The 18,709-nt window shown below is 37.5% G+C and overlaps 1 protein-coding gene across 1 annotated transcript in view; it reads right to left on the reverse strand.

Moving 5' to 3' along the window:
• The window catches only part of LOC132913832 (zinc finger protein 628-like), an 84,052-nt gene that overhangs the window by 39,207 nt on the left and 26,136 nt on the right, over positions 1 to 18,709 (reverse strand). The window lies entirely within an intron of this gene.

Below are 18,709 nucleotides of genomic sequence, written 5' to 3' on the forward strand. Positions count from 1 at the left end.
AAATTATATCACAATTACAATTTGAATATTTATAAATATAATTATATAATCATACGCAGGTACTAAATGGATATTAAACAGCTGCTAAAGGTAGAAGCGATAGACCGATGAATCAGAACCCATAGATCGAAACCTCGGGAAGATTACGCGCGAAATTTCAAATCTCGATTAACCGCAAATAATTGTAGATCGAACAACTTGAACGTACGAAAATATAGAAAATGGCGTATCGTAAGAGCTGGATAGGAGAGGAAATTGTCTGTGTACGGATTAGTTGATCTTACGCATCTGCGAGAGAGCAGCAAGACCGGGACGATTTTGTGAGACCAATAGGCAGCCGAGACGGCGGAGCGAAAGCGATGCGCGCGCATACTAGCGCCACGGCGTAGATTTGATTCGGCGTGTGTCGTGCGAAGAAGGAGAGCCAGTGCGTCTGCGCCGACCGAACACGTTCTATTGGGCCGCCTTCCTAGAACCGGGTCCACCTTCGATAATCACGTGCGACGTTCTAGTCGAATTTGAATTAGGCAATCACCAATCCGTGACCTTGACGTCTTCCATCGACACCGCAACGGTAAATGTTATCGAGAGAACGTATCCGAAAGTGGAATCGAACGCCTCGTTGTTGTCGTCGTCGTGGCACTACAATCGACTTCCAGTCGATGTAGGTCAGGACCACGCTATTGCTGCGATCTCCCGCGTTCTCAGAAACGAAAATTGTTCACTTCCGCAAGTCGAGCCTTTACTTTTTTTTTTTTAAATTCAGGGTTTCCAAGGAGCAGCGGTACATGTTTTTTTTTTTTTTTTTTTTATTTTATTTTGGTTATTTTACAATTTGTCCTTGCGGACATTTGGTAAAGTGTTATATCTTGTTGGTGAAGAAAAAAAAATAATATAGCATGTGGGCGGCTACCCCCAGCGGGGTGCCAGCTTCGTTTTTTTTTCTATGTTATATCTTTTATGAGGTCTATTGGGTGTTTCCTTTTTAGTCTTAGCGGTACATGTGACAAACTCTTTGATTCGAGAACGTAATGGTACAGATAATTCTTGATAGAAATATTCGATGCTTTTAAATATTACGAGATGTTACGTATTATACGTAAAGTATTCGTATAGGTATCGTGTGGAAGAATATTGAGACGTAAGGATGGTGCGGTGAAATACCGTCTACTATTACTACTATATGTAAGTATTCACAAGTTCATCAACTTTTTAATGCGTTTAAATCGTTTTTGGAAATTGAATGGATAAAAATGAATTATTCGTAACATTGAAATTAAATTATTAAATCATTTTCTAGGCAACGTCCGCTTGAAAAATACGTCCGTGGAAGAACGGATTAAAAACTGAAATCCTGTATAGCGATTATTTTACATTTAAATTACCTTCGACGGGTAATAAATAATTCGACGCGAGCAATAAATTGCCCACGAGATTAATGTAATTAATGTTATTAGTACTAATTATATATTCGATGTGTAAATATCTTTGATATGTACACTCGATGATATAGAAAGGAAAGTATCGAACTGGTGGGAAAATGATGCGAAGGATAAAATGGAAGAATGGAATTTTATATAAATCGGTATATTTTACTTGGCGTTAAAACTTTTATTAATTTTTTAAATAATAGCACGTTACAAACTGTTATTTCGCGAATATACCAAAATACTCGTTTGCCGCAGGTAACTCTTTCTCCAAAAATGGCCAAGAATTGAAAAACTCACGCAGTCAGTTTAATTTCGTGTGAATTACACTTGACCACCAGTTCGGAATCATTAATTCCTACCTTGTCAGTCACGACGAATACTTGCTTCCAGGCAATTAAACTACTTTCTCGCTTGTCACAAAATATCGATTGCAATCTTCGGAAATGTATAATGTACATCTACTATTACATATGTAAACTGTTTTTGCTCGTATAATAAATATCTTATTTCAAGCAGAAAATCAAGAAGCAAGGGTAATATCCGACGATTAAAATTACTCTTCTACCCAAATTCTGTAAATTACAGACACTTTTTACAAGTTATGGAACTCCACTTACCGCGATATTTTTATTGAAATACAAAATTGAATTTCGATAGATCGTAGATTCAATCGATCGATTGAATTCGCTTGGCCGAACTTGAACTCTAACTGTAACCTACATGGACGAAAGATCATAAATAACGAAGAGAATTAGCGAGCCGAGTAAATTTTTATCGCGTCGTGAACCACTATCTTGAAGTACGAAAAGACGTTAAACAGGACATTTCGACCTATCAACCAGGCCATCTCGAAAGCCTCGATAATCAGGTAGTCAAGCTAAATCAATTGATTTCCAATTTACTCCACGTGAATTGTATCTCTTACACGTGCATATATGCTAATATATATGCCAAGGGGGAAAAGTTGTTATAGCAATTTCATGAGAAAACGAGCGTGGAGTTGACTCGCGTTTTCCTACAATAATTCTAACGGATAAACCAAGGGAGTGAAAATAAGGAGGAGCAAGCATAATTCGTTGGCAGCGAAGGCCTTAAACATCCCCTATTTCCATATGCTTACAATCTGATTCTTTGACAGTCCTGCAGCAGGCAATGAATATTCCAAGATCCTGATGACCCATTAAAACGCAACTTTAGCGTAGCACACTTTCACGACAAAACGAGGCGATTCCTGCGGCGTCGAAATAGAAGGAGACAATGGTAGACAAAAGAAAAATTTCGAGCCGAGAGTACAATGCTGACAGATGGAAAAGAGAAGGAAAGAACCTGGCCACGGTGTATTATCGGAAACGGAGTGCTTTCGTGGCGAGGAGTGCGTGGCGAAGAATGTATTGAAAGCAGGTCCCGATGTCCTTAACCCACTCGTGGTCTCGCGTCCCGCGATAACGAGCTACCTGGCAACTTCGGATAAGTGAAACTTGCATAATTGGCTACCGTAGGAGGGACGAAGAAAGAACTCGACCAGCAGGTAACTGCACCTGCGATGTCTCCAAGGTGCGCGCGTGCGCCCGGCCGGCTTGCCGGAGGAACGTGTGCTTCTACAACGAGACCACCGCATCCGGACGAACGATCAAAGGAGCCTCGAACGTTCAACGTTTCGAAGAACCCACCGAATCACGCTCATCAACGGAAGTACGATTGGTCGTGCGTATTCGAATTGTTGCTTCTTAGTCGATTGTTTCATATACGCTCGTATATGTGGCGTGTGCGAATGTATTAAAAATTATAGGAAATTTGTACTATACCGTATATATACCGTACTATATCGTATGTGTTGTATGGGATATTTGGAAATTTCATTAACATTGTCTGTCATGATTACACTGCGAAACATTGCGCTGTTTTATGTTAGTTCGTATATAAGAAATATTATAACAAGCAGGAGTCTACTTTGGATACTTTATACACTTTTGTGTATTATCTATACACGTTGTGTTGGTTTCTGTGCTTTTAATTTTGCATAAATGCGAGCGGAAACGCACAAACGTTCGCTGTCTCGTCATAATTACGGTGATGAGCGAAAATAAGTTACAATTTGGTGTACCCTGTGTGCGTCTACTAGTCATTTTCCATCGTATCGGTTACGGTAGCTGCTATTGTCAATTATAATTCTATTTTGTAAAACTATGCTGTCGTTTTGCGCAGCTTCTCCCTTAAGTTTTCTTTTATTTTATTTTGGTTATTTTACAATTTGTCCTTGCGGACATTTGGTAAAGTGTTATATCTTGTTGGTGAAGAAAAAAAAATATAAATAAAAAATAATATAGCATGTGGGCGGCTACCCCCAGCGGGGTACCAGCTTCGTTTTTTTTTTCTAAGTTATATCTTTTATGGAGTTTTCTTTTGTCCGCCAGTTGTGCGTTAATACGATTGGAAGCCAATCCGTAAATCAACGGAAACAAAAACACAGTCGGATCTCCTAACAGCGTCAATGAAATTTCAAAATATTTTGCATAACACACACCATCTATTCGTAAAATAGACCACAAGTGACATAAATTCGTAAGTGACCACGCGTTCCATTAATTTCGTTATTCTCGATCGTTCAGATATGTTGAAGCTGTCACCGCTTCTAAGAAAACTCTACATCTGATCTTTTTAGTTTTCTTAAGCACCGACATAAAAGATATAACTTAGAAAAAAAAAAAAAAAACGAAGCTGGTACCCCGCTGGGGGTAGCCGCCCACATGCTATATTATTTTTTATTTATATTTTTTTTTCTTCACCAACAAGATATAACACTTTACCAAATGTCCGCAAGGACAAATTGTAAAATAACCAAAATAAAATAAAATCTTAAGTACCGAAGTCATCGACAGTGTATAGACAAAAGACTGGGACGAAGGCAGACCATAAACAGTAGACAGGGGACGATGGCTTCGGGGCTTTCAGTCATAGGGTAACACTGCTAGCGTGCGGATCTGCACCAGCTCAAATTATATTCCTTCTTGTATTTACACTTCTGTATTTAAATATATTCTCTACCTTACGATTTATGTACGCGTTCCTTTGTTCAAACATCTAATAACCACAACACGAACGATATTCTCTTTTATACCACGAATTAACTTGCCTCTGTACTTCTGGTGGTTGAATTATGCCATGTATTTTTGGTAGAAAACAATTTGCTCGGAAGCCGTCTTGCTATTAGGTCGTGCGAAAAGTTTCTTTCGTTTCATAAGATGATAATAGATTTTTTTTTTTTATTTTATTTTGGTTATTTTACAATTTGTCCTTGCGGACATTTGGTAAAGTGTTATATCTTGTTGGTGAAGAAAAAAAAATAATATAGCATGTGGGCGGCTACCCCCAGCGGGGTGCCAGCTTCGTTTTTTCTAAGTTATATCTTTTATGAATGATGATGATAATAGATGAACGACAATTTCTGTTTTATATTATTTTATTGGCTCACACTAGAGAGCACAATATACGTAATGCTGTATATCGCGTCTCCTACAAATATTATAATGTTTTATGCGAACTGTTGAAGTGGTCACCACTTCTAAGAAAACTCTACATCTGGTCTTTTTATTTTCTCAAGCACCGAAGCCATCGACAACGTACAGACAAAAGACTGGGACGAAGGCAGACCATAAACAGTAGACAGGGGACGATGGCTTCGGGACTTTCAGTCATAGGGTAACACTGCTAGCGTGCGGATCTGCACCAGCTCAAATTATATTCCTTCTCGTATTTACACTTCTGTATTTAAATATATTTTCTACCTTACAATTTATACACGCGTTCCTTTGTTTACACACATCTAATAATCTCAACGAGATATCACGAATCTAAAAAGACAAAGTAGATAGCTGAATAAAAATTACGCGATTGAAAATTTGGCGAACGGTGTTAGCTTTTGATACATTGGAATCATACGAAGCGAAGACGAAGGAAGAGAAAACAGGATTTCTCGAAAGGAACGAGGTACATATTCCTGTCGCGCTGATTCTTCCAACCTGCAGCTTGACAGTTTTGGCACGTTGCGTGCTTACACGCGAAAACGTATGAATGGATGTCCCACGATCCGACCGCAAACCTTCCTGCCATTTGGAGAGGATGCGTGAAATCTTTCTCGTCGAACGACTCACTCCAGCCTGAGACCGAAAGGATGCATCTTTCAAAGGTATAATATATCTTTCCAGTATAATGTAGTTACTGGTACGATCTTCGGTTTTTATATGCCATTCTTTAACGTTAACTTGACTTTATCGATATAAAATTGTTGTTCCTTTCTTTTCGATATAACGTAAGATTTTACGTATGTGATTTTTTAAGTTGAACGGAAGGAAATTAATTCGTTTAAGATAGAAACGTCGTTGAATTTAAATGTAGTGAAAGCGAATGGTAAACGTTGAATCTTTTTTTAAGAGAAAGCATATGGTATAATTATTTGAAAAGAACGCGAGATAACGCACGATTACGAAAGCGCATCACCGGCTTAGGAAAAAGAAAAATTCCAGAATCGACCAGAGAAGCGATATTTTTGGAATAAAAATTTCAACAGTTTCTCAAGCAATATTTTACTCGCATATAAACGAACGAAAAATATATGTGGAAGCATGTCGATGAAGCCACGTATATTACATTTAACAGCACGACGACGACGTGGAGGATACGAAAAGACGAAAGAAGAAAAACATCGCGAAGAACGAGAACGTACAAGCTGTTTCGTTTCAGGCAATAGTTATTAATCAATCGTTATTTCGAACGGTACACCATCGAGATTTGTCCCGGGCGAAAGCTTTTTAATCTCCCGTCGAGATCCCGTGGATCGTTACGAAACGGTGCTTAAAATGCAGGTGCAAGGGAGAATACCTAATAGCGGGCGCAGCTTGAGGGGTGAGGTGCAGCAGTAAAAGGAATAATTAACGAGTACCAGCAATTATCATGGAACAGCTTGCGCCCGCAAAGTCAACCACGATCCTCCAGTTTTATCATTCGCTTAATTGTTAAATATGGTCGTTTCTATCGATGATAAAGACAAGACGATTTCATTAGTAGTAGCATACAATATTACTTACAGGGAACGTGTGATAATTGTCTTGACAATTTCACAAAGTTTAATGGAATATTCTTTCTGGATAAATATTCGAATCGATATTAATCAATAATTAAACACTGGCTACCACGAGTATTAGAACACTCAATCGGTGCGATCGTTGTGAAATTCTAACAAATTTTTTGTATTTTACGTTATGCAGTATTTTACATTATAAAGCACACGCGAACGGACCAACGGTTTTATAAACAGAGGAAAGAAAGAGTTAAGACATGAAAACAGTGGAAAGCATTCAAGTTGACAAAATGAACAATGGGTAGTGTACATCTTTGTTTAAAATTCAGCTTGTAGAAGATCAAATAACATCAAATTGTGTCCTCTGTCTGTGTGTATGTACGCATTTTTTAAATTATTTATTTAAAACTACAATTGGTAGTGTACATCCCTGCTTAAAATTCAGCTTGTAAAAGATCAAATAGCATCAAATTGTGTCCTCTATCTGTGTGTATGTACGCATTTTTGAAATTGCCTATTTAAAACTACAATTGGTAGTGTACTTCCTTGCTTAAAATTCAGCTTGTAGAAGATCAAGTAGCATTGAAAAATAAATCATCAAATTGTGTCCTCTATCTGCATGTATGTACGCATTTTTTAAATTGTTTATTTAAAACTACAATTGGTAGTGTACTTCCTTGCTTAAAATTCAGCTTGTAGAAGATCAAATAGCATCAAATTGTGTTCTCTATCTGTGTGTATGTACGCATTTTTAAATTGCTTATTTAAAACTACAATTGGTAGTGTACTTCATTGCTTAAAATTCAGCTTGTAGAAGATCAAATAGCATCAAATTGTGTCCTCTATCTGTGTGTATGTACGCATTTTTAAATTGCTTATTTAAAACTACAATTGGTAGTGTACTTCATTGCTTAAAATTCAGCTTGTAGAAGATCAAATAGCATCAAATTGTGTCCCCTATCTGTGTGTATGTACGCATTTTTAAATTGCTTATTTAAAACTGCAATTGGTAGTGTACTTCCCTGCTTAAAATTCAGCTTGTAAAAGATCAAACAGCATTGAAAAATACAGCATCAAATTGTGTCCTCTATCTGCGTGTATGTACGCATTTTTTAAATTATTTATTTAAAATCGTATATTACGATAAATGTATCGATATGAGCATATAAAGTACGCTATAAATAAAATGTCATTTCTTATTAATGGGCTGCGCACGTTTATGAAACTTACATTTTGATCTGCGTGTATAACACGACAGAGAAGAGGCATAAAAATTCATCGGTTTCGAAAGGAACGGAACCGTCTCAAATCCAATAACACTTCCGTTCCGGGTCTGAATGGTAGAAAAAGTAGGTGTTCGAAAGGCAATTAATGAGCGAGCGTAATTATTGGCGGATGGACAGATTGGGGCTGACATGGTGGTTCGCGTGCAACGATCGCTTCCCGTTTCCCTGTGGCGTTACACGGAAATCATTCGAGACTTACAACCACTCGTTCCTACACTTGTCACACGTAATTCTGCAATTTTGACTGGTCACGCATACAAATACCGCGTCATATTTTTTCTTGTCCAGTTTGGACCACGTTACAAACTTCGTGTGTTTTACTTTTTAAAAAATTGTATCGATTTCTTTCGTATAATTATATCGCTGGAAAAATGTGAACATGTAGCTGCGTTTATGAAAGGTGAGGGCCAAGTAAAATTCATTGCTAACGATAAGATCGTATTTTTTACAAAATATCCAAACGCGCTCAAACCAAGTACAACGTGAAACTTAAAAAAAGCAGGAAATCTGAAATTCCCTCTTGCGTTACAGACACTTATGGTCCTAGGATGACTCAGACAAAATTTGGATCTAAGCTTATGTTAGGTTGTTCGACAAGTTTCTTTCGTTTCATAAGTGAAATAATGCACAACATTTTCTATTTTATATTATTTTATGGGTTTATGTATGATCCACTTTGTAGTAATAGAATAAAATGGATCAAACGTAATTGAATGAAAGAACATACAAACAAAACATGTCGGGCATCTTCAACTTCCTTATAAAACGAAAAAAACTTTTGGGACAACCTAACAGGTTACTAGACTCTTCTACACGAGTAAACGACAGTTTGCCCTCAAGCAACAACGACGCGCGTTACTTTCCAACAAAATTATGTAACTAATAATATCCCTGACACCTGCCCACCCCGTAACCTCATAAACCAATTAACAGTTAAATCAATACGCAATTAACTAATCTCAGAAGCTACCCTAATCGAAGAAAAAAAGGACTACAGATAAGAAAGGTGCAAGAGCAATGATGTTGCCGATATTGTGGCGTGTTTCGATCGAGCAGGCGATAGAATTCCAGTGAATTAGCCGGTAAGAATCTATCAAGAATGCAGAAGTCACGAAGGGTGAAGAAGGCGCGTGCACCAAGGATGCAAGGCGAGGATGCACCGAGCGGAACGTGCACCCGACGCGGAGGAGCCGGCTAGCACCCGATGCTTCCCTTTCCCTTGTTCGCTGAGCGGATCCTCCATTGGCGTATCACCTGCCTTTCCGTTCCTTCGCGATTACCGGATTTTGATTCGAGCGCCAGATGTCGGGGCTCGCGTTCCAGGGACTCTATCAAATCCGAAATCGTCCATTCCGACGAACCGTTATTGCTGTTACGAGCCTATCTGGCTGATGTTAAGCGACGCCATCAGGATCATATCGTCGATCGTATTTACATACGAGTTTCGATCGTTTCGTTTTTTTACCGTCTTCTTTTTACGTTCTTATGCTTGATTTACTTTAGAGAAATTTATAAGTTCTTGGTACATATTCGAGTATCGACCGAATTAAGTTTACACGTAGTACGTTTAGTAAATTAAGCATCATAATTATACATAAAGAGTATTTAATTATACATAGATATACCTAATACGTTTGGAACAATAGATACAAAAAATATATATAATTGCAATTTCTATTATCAATCGTTCTATTTCATCTCAAGTTTAAGATTTAATCTGCGGTGTAAGATTTATAAGATACAAGTTAAACTTCATTTGTACTATACACATGTAATTTATAGGATACCATCAAAGGAAAGATTATACATCGGCAGTAAAAACACTGTACTTCGTCCCATAAGGTTTTCTTATCGATCGTTGGTTTCGATCGAGCAAAATTTCTCCCATTACATGCGTTGGCCAGAAAAGAATATCAGAAGCAACTTACATGGTACTAAAGCAAATTAAAATTGCTAGTACGATGCTAAAATATATTCTAATATATATTCACAACGTGTGCTTAATGCACGTTGCAAAGAAGAAACCAAGAAGAATAAAATCTAATTTAAGTAATTGACGAATCGATCAAGTTTCGAAGGGAAGATGTACGGCTACACCTGAACACATCTTCCTCGACGATGGAAGAAAATGGAGTGAGCTACGCCAATGACAGACAGCACGTGACTACAGGGCACGCGCCGGCACGCGCCACATTTCTCACAGAAAGCACGCGTCTTTCTTTCCCTCTCTTTCTCTCTCTGCCATCCCCTCCTCTGACTCTCCCCGTCCTACCTTTCCCTACTCTCTTTCACGCAGTATCCCCCTTTTCTCTCTGTATTCTCATTCTCCGCTTCTCTTTATCCGTGTTCATCTTCCTCCGTTTCGTTTTTCTCCAGCCGAAATTTTCAATTTCTCTCTCGTCTGCCATTCCTGTATTTCCTCGTTAGTATTATTCGCGATCTTTATCTCACAAATGATTTTTCAATCGATCTTGAATTTCTGTCTCTCAATGATAAATCTTGTTGATAAATGTCGTTGCTGATCGTGGAATGGTGAAAACGTAAGGGATCGAAGAAGAAGATGCGCAGAAGGTTTGCGACGTTGTCGATAGCACCATAAAGCTATGAAGCTTTCCTGAGTTTTTATTGGTTTTCCTTCAACGTGAACCTTCCTTCTTGGTGATCCTGGTGACTGAGATATGGCTATTTGCGAAGCAAGTGGTTTCCTGTTGATTGTACTGCGAGTGTGTATAATAAGAAACGTTTAAATTTATTACGAGAGGACTGCGTATAATTCTGTTCCTTGGTACCAAAGTATTCAGGAAAGCAGCAATTACCACGGTATTGTCCTGAATTCCAAGTGTATCTAACGTCAACAAACTGCATCCCTAAAGAAATATTAATTGTTATGCAAAACGAACATTATCAATTTTTAAAAATTTAAGATGGTCCCTATGTAAAATTAATTAGATGTATTAACGAAAAAGCTATTAAAAATTAGGAAGCTAATAGACACTTATTCGTAATCTATCGGAACAGGCGTTTATTACATATTACGCTTCATCCAGATCATTTTATATTGTCCTTATACGTATTTCCACTTCTTTTTCTCCAATGCTTTTTCAAAATCGATCAAAGAGACGTTTACCTTGTGCAGCTTGATGTACTTTAACATTGACTGACTAATGAGGCAAGAATAAGGATTTAATAACGGAATAAAAAAAAGAAGAGCAAGACAAAGAGTAAGACAAATGTACCATCAAAATCACAAAACGTAAAGCACAAGCACGCGCCAATGCTGTTTCCACGCTGAAAATATCTCGCAAGTAGACCTCTCATTAATCACTTAAGGCCTAAGTAACCAAACGTCCGATTGATAAACCATCGGACACGAGCCGATGAAACTCTTTTTATCGACCTTCGTCAATTTTACGACTGTTCAGAGGTTAGCGTGCGTGGAGTGTGGAATAAAGTGAGTCGTCAAAAATGGCGAAATCTCGATACGATCTCTTGAAAAAGGGACGAGGAAGTAACGATGGATGGAAAGAATGCGGCAGAGGAAGAGAAGGGGAAGGGGCGAGAGATTCATCGACGATGATTCGTCACTGTAACGGGGTGTCGGGTCTGTATGGGCAAAAAGGAACATCTCGAGACTGCTTGGCCGAGGCCAGCATTTTTCAAGGTTCGAGGGCCGGATAGTTACCGGGCGCAGGAAGCATCCGAAAATCCTTGCCTCGCGCAGCCTCGAGAGACGCGGCATGCATTATTCAGGAGGCTGTGCGCGTGTTGCTCGACCGCCGTGTTTACGTATGTAGTACCTATGTACATACGGCGCGCGTGTGCGCGTTGACGTCACTACGCTCGCCGTGGCGAGGAAGATACGAGGCACGCGTCCCTCCACGCGCGCCGCGGACGGACACCAGACACCGGGCAGCTGCACCGTGGCGACCGTGCAACCACACGCGCTATACACCCGCGCGTTCACATACCTCGTGTAGATGTACCGTGGACGCCAACGCATCGATTCACCGACGCCTACCGGTTAGCGACGCCACTTTTTAACCCTAACTTCTCCACCCTAACCGCGAATTTTCCGTTCGTCGATGGTTAAATCGGTAGTTTCTAGGGATATGACTATGATAAAAACTAGTACCAGTTTCTTACTAAATACGCTTGCCATTTGTATTTCCATTCTTTCGAACAAAGTATTCGTCATAGTAATGATATCGTAGAACCGCGTTTAAGGTGGTGTCCTGAATTTTGTTTAGTTCACCCAGAAGAACAATATATAATAATTTAATCCCTTTTGGTTGTTTGTATCCGTCAAGAATTACGAGGTGGATCTTTCCCGCCGATTGAAGACTGCAGTGACAAGGCGCCCATGAAATAGGCTTAGAAATCTGTTATAATTCTTTTTTTACTTTAAAAAAATATTTTTTGCATTCGTTCAATATATATGAAAGCATACCTCAAAATTCAATAGCTTCGTTTCTTTCTTTCTCTTTTAAAAAAAATCACAAAAAAGCGCTGTTTTAGAACTCCCTTAAGCTACACAATTCGGATCATGTTGTTTTGCCTCGGAGTATCAATATCGTTAGGATACACATAATGTAATAATAGATAAACTGCGGGAAAAACAATGTCGTCGCTACGTGCAATCGCCAAACAAAGACGAATTTGAATTTCCGGTGCTCCCTCGACCAGTATAAATGGACGACCATGTTCTTCAGAAGTCAGTCAGTCATGCGAATCAATATCAGTTTCTCAGTGCCAGTCTCGAGCGATTTTAACAGCGATCTATACACTGTCCTAGCGAATCAGTCAATACCGAGCGTCTTAGCGAACATTCTCTGTATCTATTTATTATTTTAAATACACTTGACGGTTTTAACATAGAGACATCTCGTCGTTTAAATCATACGTCCAACCATCCTCTACAAATTAAATCACAAGGCGTGGGATCTTGATAGAAGTTATTTCTATAAAATTTTAATTCGACGATAAGTCAAGGCATACATCGCTTTAAGCTACTATCAATATCACTTCTAAGTAGTAAAATCCATTATCGTTTAAAAAGTCAAGACACTTGTTCTTTCAATGGGTAGATGTTAATAAGAAGAAACGAAGTAACACACCAGCGGATCATTGAACACAGGTCATGTTGTATTTGCGTATTATACAATCGCTGGGTTAGTCTATGAGCATTAACTCCTCTAATGGGCTTGATCTTTCAGCAATTTTCAATGTTTCAATTGTATCACGCTACGTTTGGTATTTAAAGCGAGTGAAAGATCGGAAGCTCGCTATGTAACTCTGATAAAAGTCTAATAGATGATAATCGAATATAACTGTAGCCCGTATTTACCAATAAAATAACCACGTAAAAGTAGCAATTCTCGTAAATCCTACTCTACATAAATGATGATTGATATATCTGACTTTCTACGATTCGAAGTCTACTAATTACAATCCTTACAACGAGCCTGAGCAATCCATAGAATCTACTGTCTAAGAATTTGACCAGAGTCTGGAAGTCGACTGGAAATCGTGGTATTTCGAGTGGAAAGCACTTAGCTCGACGACAGCAGCTGGTTCGAGCCAGTGTCACGGCACGGACACCTAGTTCATCGGCGCGAGGCGAGGGGCCGGTGAGCGTGTGTGGTGCACGTTCATCCCCTGCAGGGTGATTAAATGAAGCACCACGATTCACAAAGGGAACCAACCGTAAAACACTGTTGCGCCCTCACCGTCCCGCACACGCACAACTCCCGAAACTTTAACCGACCACGGCTAAGACGATCAAAGTGGCGTGCAACTGTGTGTTTTCAGGGGATTCCGCCGATACGATTCGGGATTATTATGTATCTGCTTACAAAATTTCGTGGCTATTCGAAGATTACTGAAGAATTTTGAGGAAAAGAGGATGAGAGGTGGTATCGGCATATGGTTAGAGGAATTGTTTAAATTTGTACAAGTCGCTGTTAATAAACAAGAACTTGGAAGTTTCGAAAATTTATGGTCGACGTAAAGCGACGATAATGGGACAAACTTCAAAGGTTTTATGAGAAGACTTGTAAAATGTACTTTATTATTGACTTATACTTTAAAAACGAAAGTTTTTAAGTACACTTAGAAATGATTATAGTTGTGAATTATTTTCAAAAATAGATTTTATCTAATCAAAATGATCGCTGGCTTTGCATTAGTCCCATTGATCGAGATAAGCTTTCCATGAACAAATTCACTACATTTGTACACGTTACGCTTCGCCGCGTAAATTTTAATTAATCAGTCGGAATATAATTGAAACTTAAAAAACTATACTTATACGACATCTCTTTTTTTATTTCTATTCAGACGAATGGGTAAATTGACGAAATTTAATCGTATAATTTCAGAGTACTTTTTACATTCTACGTTAAAAGTAAACACACGTCGTTCCAATCTAAAATGACAAAAAATAGCGTCAATAAGCGTAACTTATGTGTCAAACTCTAGATTCTAGACTTTCAACCATCATCTTTATTGTCGTGAGCCACGTTAGGTCGATGCAAGTGAAGTCACCACGCCAGTCTATCCGCGGATCGTCTTCTCGCTTTCGAAATTATTCATTAGACGCTTTATAGCGAGCTGGAGGATCGTTTTACGTTTTATTCCATCTGACTTCTTCCTCTCTCTCTCTCTCTTTTTTCTCTTTATTATCGCGGCTTGAAACGTCAGGGTAGAACGAGCGGAGCGTTCAACGCGGAGGATGATTTGTGTCAGCTCGTAAAATCGTGGGACTCGGCCAAACATTTACACCTGTTCTTAATCAACGTTAACATAAATATTCTTTAAGGCGATCTTGGTACGAACTGACCGATATAAAACTCTGACTGAATAATGCTTCGTTCGTTCTTTCTTTTGAAAAGTAAATTATTCACTGCAGGAAAGGAATTAAATTTACGCATTAATTTTGTTAAACGATTACTTGCGCTTTATCGAACAGAACTTTGTAGCGTCCTTTTGAAATCTTAACCCTTTGACAGTGTAATAAAGCGATCAAGAATCTCGTGATTTCTTGCATGGTATCAGATATAAACAGTACACCTGTTATACTAAACTTTTTCTAATATTCCATTTTTATAATAAATTGTATTTTAAGTTTTTCGCAATACTCGATATTGTTCCTTGTATCGGATAAAACAATTACTGTAGTCAAAGATTGATACGTAGTCTCCTATCTGTTCCATCGTATCTCCTCGTTAAATTGAAATATTGCAGGATCCGCTGTAATTTATCAAACTATTAAATTAATGGAAAAAAGCTAGAGGCAAAAAATGGGAAAATCCCGGAAGAGGAGGATGACAGGGAAGGGTGATTTGAAAGGCACGCGATGGGCACACGCCAGAGTGGAGGATAAGGAGGAGGTTTGCGGAGACGGTGGGCCTTTTTCCAGGGCCCGTATGTCGCACGCGTACGCTCGTGTGCGCGTGTAAACGTCGAGGGCAGTGTGCCGACGTTGGATCGAGAATGGTTGCCCGGTGTCATCTGGCAAGCAGAGCAATCCGAAAACACATGGGTGTTTTGTCTCCTGCTTGTGTGTGCCTCCGCTTAATATGTGGAAGTAGAAGCATCGTACGCCTTCGTATAACGGTCGAATCTGCCGATTCCACAGCGAACGTCTACCCACAGCCTACATCGGAAATTGTCAACCACTGAACGGCGATTAAACCAATCAAAAGTCATTTTCAACATTATTAATGAACGTATTGTTTTCTTTGTCCTGCCATATGGGAGAGTTAGTTGTGTTTTATTTGGCGAATGATGTTACGTGGTCGAGAAAGATCAACGATGGTACTTTTGCAAAGGATATAAGATAGGAATCAGGTACGAGTCAAATTAAACTATTTATTCATCAATTAACCAACAGTTAATATCAATTAAAGTTAAATATCCGTATAGCACTGTAATTGATTTCTCCGACTGAATTTCACTGTCATTTATTTTCTGGTATTATAAAACGAACTTTAATTCGATAAATTATAAAAATTATTATTGATAGAAACGGTAATTTAAAATAAAATAGCTAGTTATTAGGAAGCACGGGTAAACCGCGTGAAACGTACGTAATTTCGACAAATTTGGAAAACAAGTTTTGTTCCTTCCGCCATATGGGAGAATTAATTGTGTTTTATTTAGCGAATGATTTTACGTGGTCGAGAAAGATCAACGGTAGTACTCTTGCAAAGGATATAAGATAGGAATCAGGCACGAGTCAAACTAAACTAATTTTCAGCAGTTAACCCACAGTTAATATAAATTAAAGTTAAATATCCGTATACTTTAATTGATTTCTCTGACTGAATTTCACTGCAATTTATTTTCTGGTATTGTAGTGAATTATGAAACGAACTTTAATTCGATAAATTATAAAAATTATCATTGATAGAAACGGTAATTTAAAATAAAATAGCTAGTTATTAGAAAGCACAGGTAAACCGCGTGAAACGTACGTAATTTCGACAAATTTGGGAAACAAGTTTTGTTCCTTCCTTCATATGGGAGAGTTAGTTGTGTTTTATTTGGCGAATTTTACGTGGTCGAGAAAAATCAACGATAGTACTTTTGCAAAGGATATAGATAGGAATCAGGCACGAGTCAAACTAAACTAATTTTCAGCAGTTAACCCACAGTTAATATAAATTAAAGTTAAATATCCGTATACTTTAATTGATTTCTCTGACTGAATTTCACTGCAATTTATTTTCTGGTATTGTAGTGAATTATGAAACGAATTTTAATTCGATAAATTATAAAAATTATCATTGATAGAAACGGTAATTTAAAATAAAATAGCTAGTTATTAGGAGGCACAGGTAAACCGCGTGAAACGTACGTAATTTCGACAAATTTGGAAAACAAGTTTTGTTCCTTCCGCCATATGGGAGAATTAATTGTGTTTTATTTAGCGAATGATTTTACGTGGTCGAGAAAGATCAACGATAGTACTTTTGCAAAGGATATAAGATAGGAATCAGGCACGAGTCAAACAAAACTAATTTTCAGCAGTTAACCCACAGTTAATATAAATTAAAGTTAAATATCCGTATACTTTAATTGATTTCTCTGACTGAATTTCACTGTCATTTATTTTCTGGTATTATAAAACGAACTTTAATTCGATAAATTATAAAAATTATTATTGATAGAAACGGTAATTTAAAATAAAATAGCTAGTTATTAGGAGGCACAGGTAAACCGCGTGAAACGTACGTAATTTCGACAAATTTGGAAAACAAGTTTTGTTCCTTCCGCCATATGGGAGAATTAATTGTGTTTTATTTAGCAAATGATTTTACGTGGCCGAGAAAGATCAACGATAGTACTTTTGCAAAGGATATAAGATAGGAATCAGGCACGAGTCAAACTAAACTAATTTTCAGCAGTTAACCCACAGTTAATATAAATTAAAGTTAAATATCCGTATACTTTAATTGATTTCTCTGACTGAATTTCACTGCAATTTATTTTCTGGTATTGTAGTGAATTATGAAACGAATTTTAATTCGATAAATTATAAAAATTATCATTGATAGAAACGGTAATTTAAAATAAAATAGCTAGTTATTAGGAGGCACAGGTAAACCGCGTGAAACGTACGTAATTTCGACAAATTTGGAAAACAAGTTTTGTTCCTTCCGCCATATGGGAGAATTAATTGTGTTTTATTTAGCGAATGATTTTACGTGGTCGAGAAAGATCAACGGTAGTACTCTTGCAAAGGATATAAGATAGGAATCAGGCACGAGTCAAACTAAACTAATTTTCAGCAGTTAACCCACAGTTAATATAAATTAAAGTTAAATATCCGTATACTTTAATTGATTTCTCTGACTGAATTTCACTGCAATTTATTTTCTGGTATTGTAGTGAATTATGAAACGAACTTTAATTCGATAAATTATAAAAATTATCATTGATAGAAACGGTAATTTAAAATAAAATAGCTAGTTATTAGAAAGCACAGGTAAACCGCGTGAAACGTACGTAATTTCGACAAATTTGGGAAACAAGTTTTGTTCCTTCCTTCATATGGGAGAGTTAGTTGTGTTTTATTTGGCGAATTTTACGTGGTCGAGAAAAATCAACGATAGTACTTTTGCAAAGGATATAGATAGGAATCAGGCACGAGTCAAACTAAACTAATTTTCAGCAGTTAACCCACAGTTAATATAAATTAAAGTTAAATATCCGTATACTTTAATTGATTTCTCTGACTGAATTTCACTGCAATTTATTTTCTGGTATTGTAGTGAATTATGAAACGAATTTTAATTCGATAAATTATAAAAATTATCATTGATAGAAACGGTAATTTAAAATAAAATAGCTAGTTATTAGGAGGCACAGGTAAACCGCGTGAAACGTACGTAATTTCGACAAATTTGGAAAACAAGTTTTGTTCCTTCCGCCATATGGGAGAATTAATTGTGTTTTATTTAGCGAATGATTTTACGTGGTCGAGAAAGATCAACGATAGTACTTTTGCAAAGGATATAAGATAGGAATCAGGCACGAGTCAAACAAAACTAATTTTCAGCAGTTAACCCACAGTTAATATAAATTAAAGTTAAATATCCGTATACTTTAATTGATTTCTCTGACTGAATTTCACTGTCATTTATTTTCTGGTATTATAAAACGAACTTTAATTCGATAAATTATAAAAATTATTATTGATAGAAACGGTAATTTAAAATAAAATAGCTAGTTATTAGGAGGCACAGGTAAACCGCGTGAAACGTACGTAATTTCGACAAATTTGGAAAACAAGTTTTGTTCCTTCCGCCATATGGGAGAATTAATTGTGTTTTATTTAGCAAATGATTTTACGTGGCCGAGAAAGATCAACGATAGTACTTTTGCAAAGGATATAAGATAGGAATCAGGCACGA

The sequence above is a fragment of the Bombus pascuorum genome, chromosome 13 (genome assembly GCF_905332965.1).
Source record: "Bombus pascuorum chromosome 13, iyBomPasc1.1, whole genome shotgun sequence".
Taxonomy (NCBI): Eukaryota; Metazoa; Arthropoda; class Insecta; order Hymenoptera; family Apidae; genus Bombus; species Bombus pascuorum.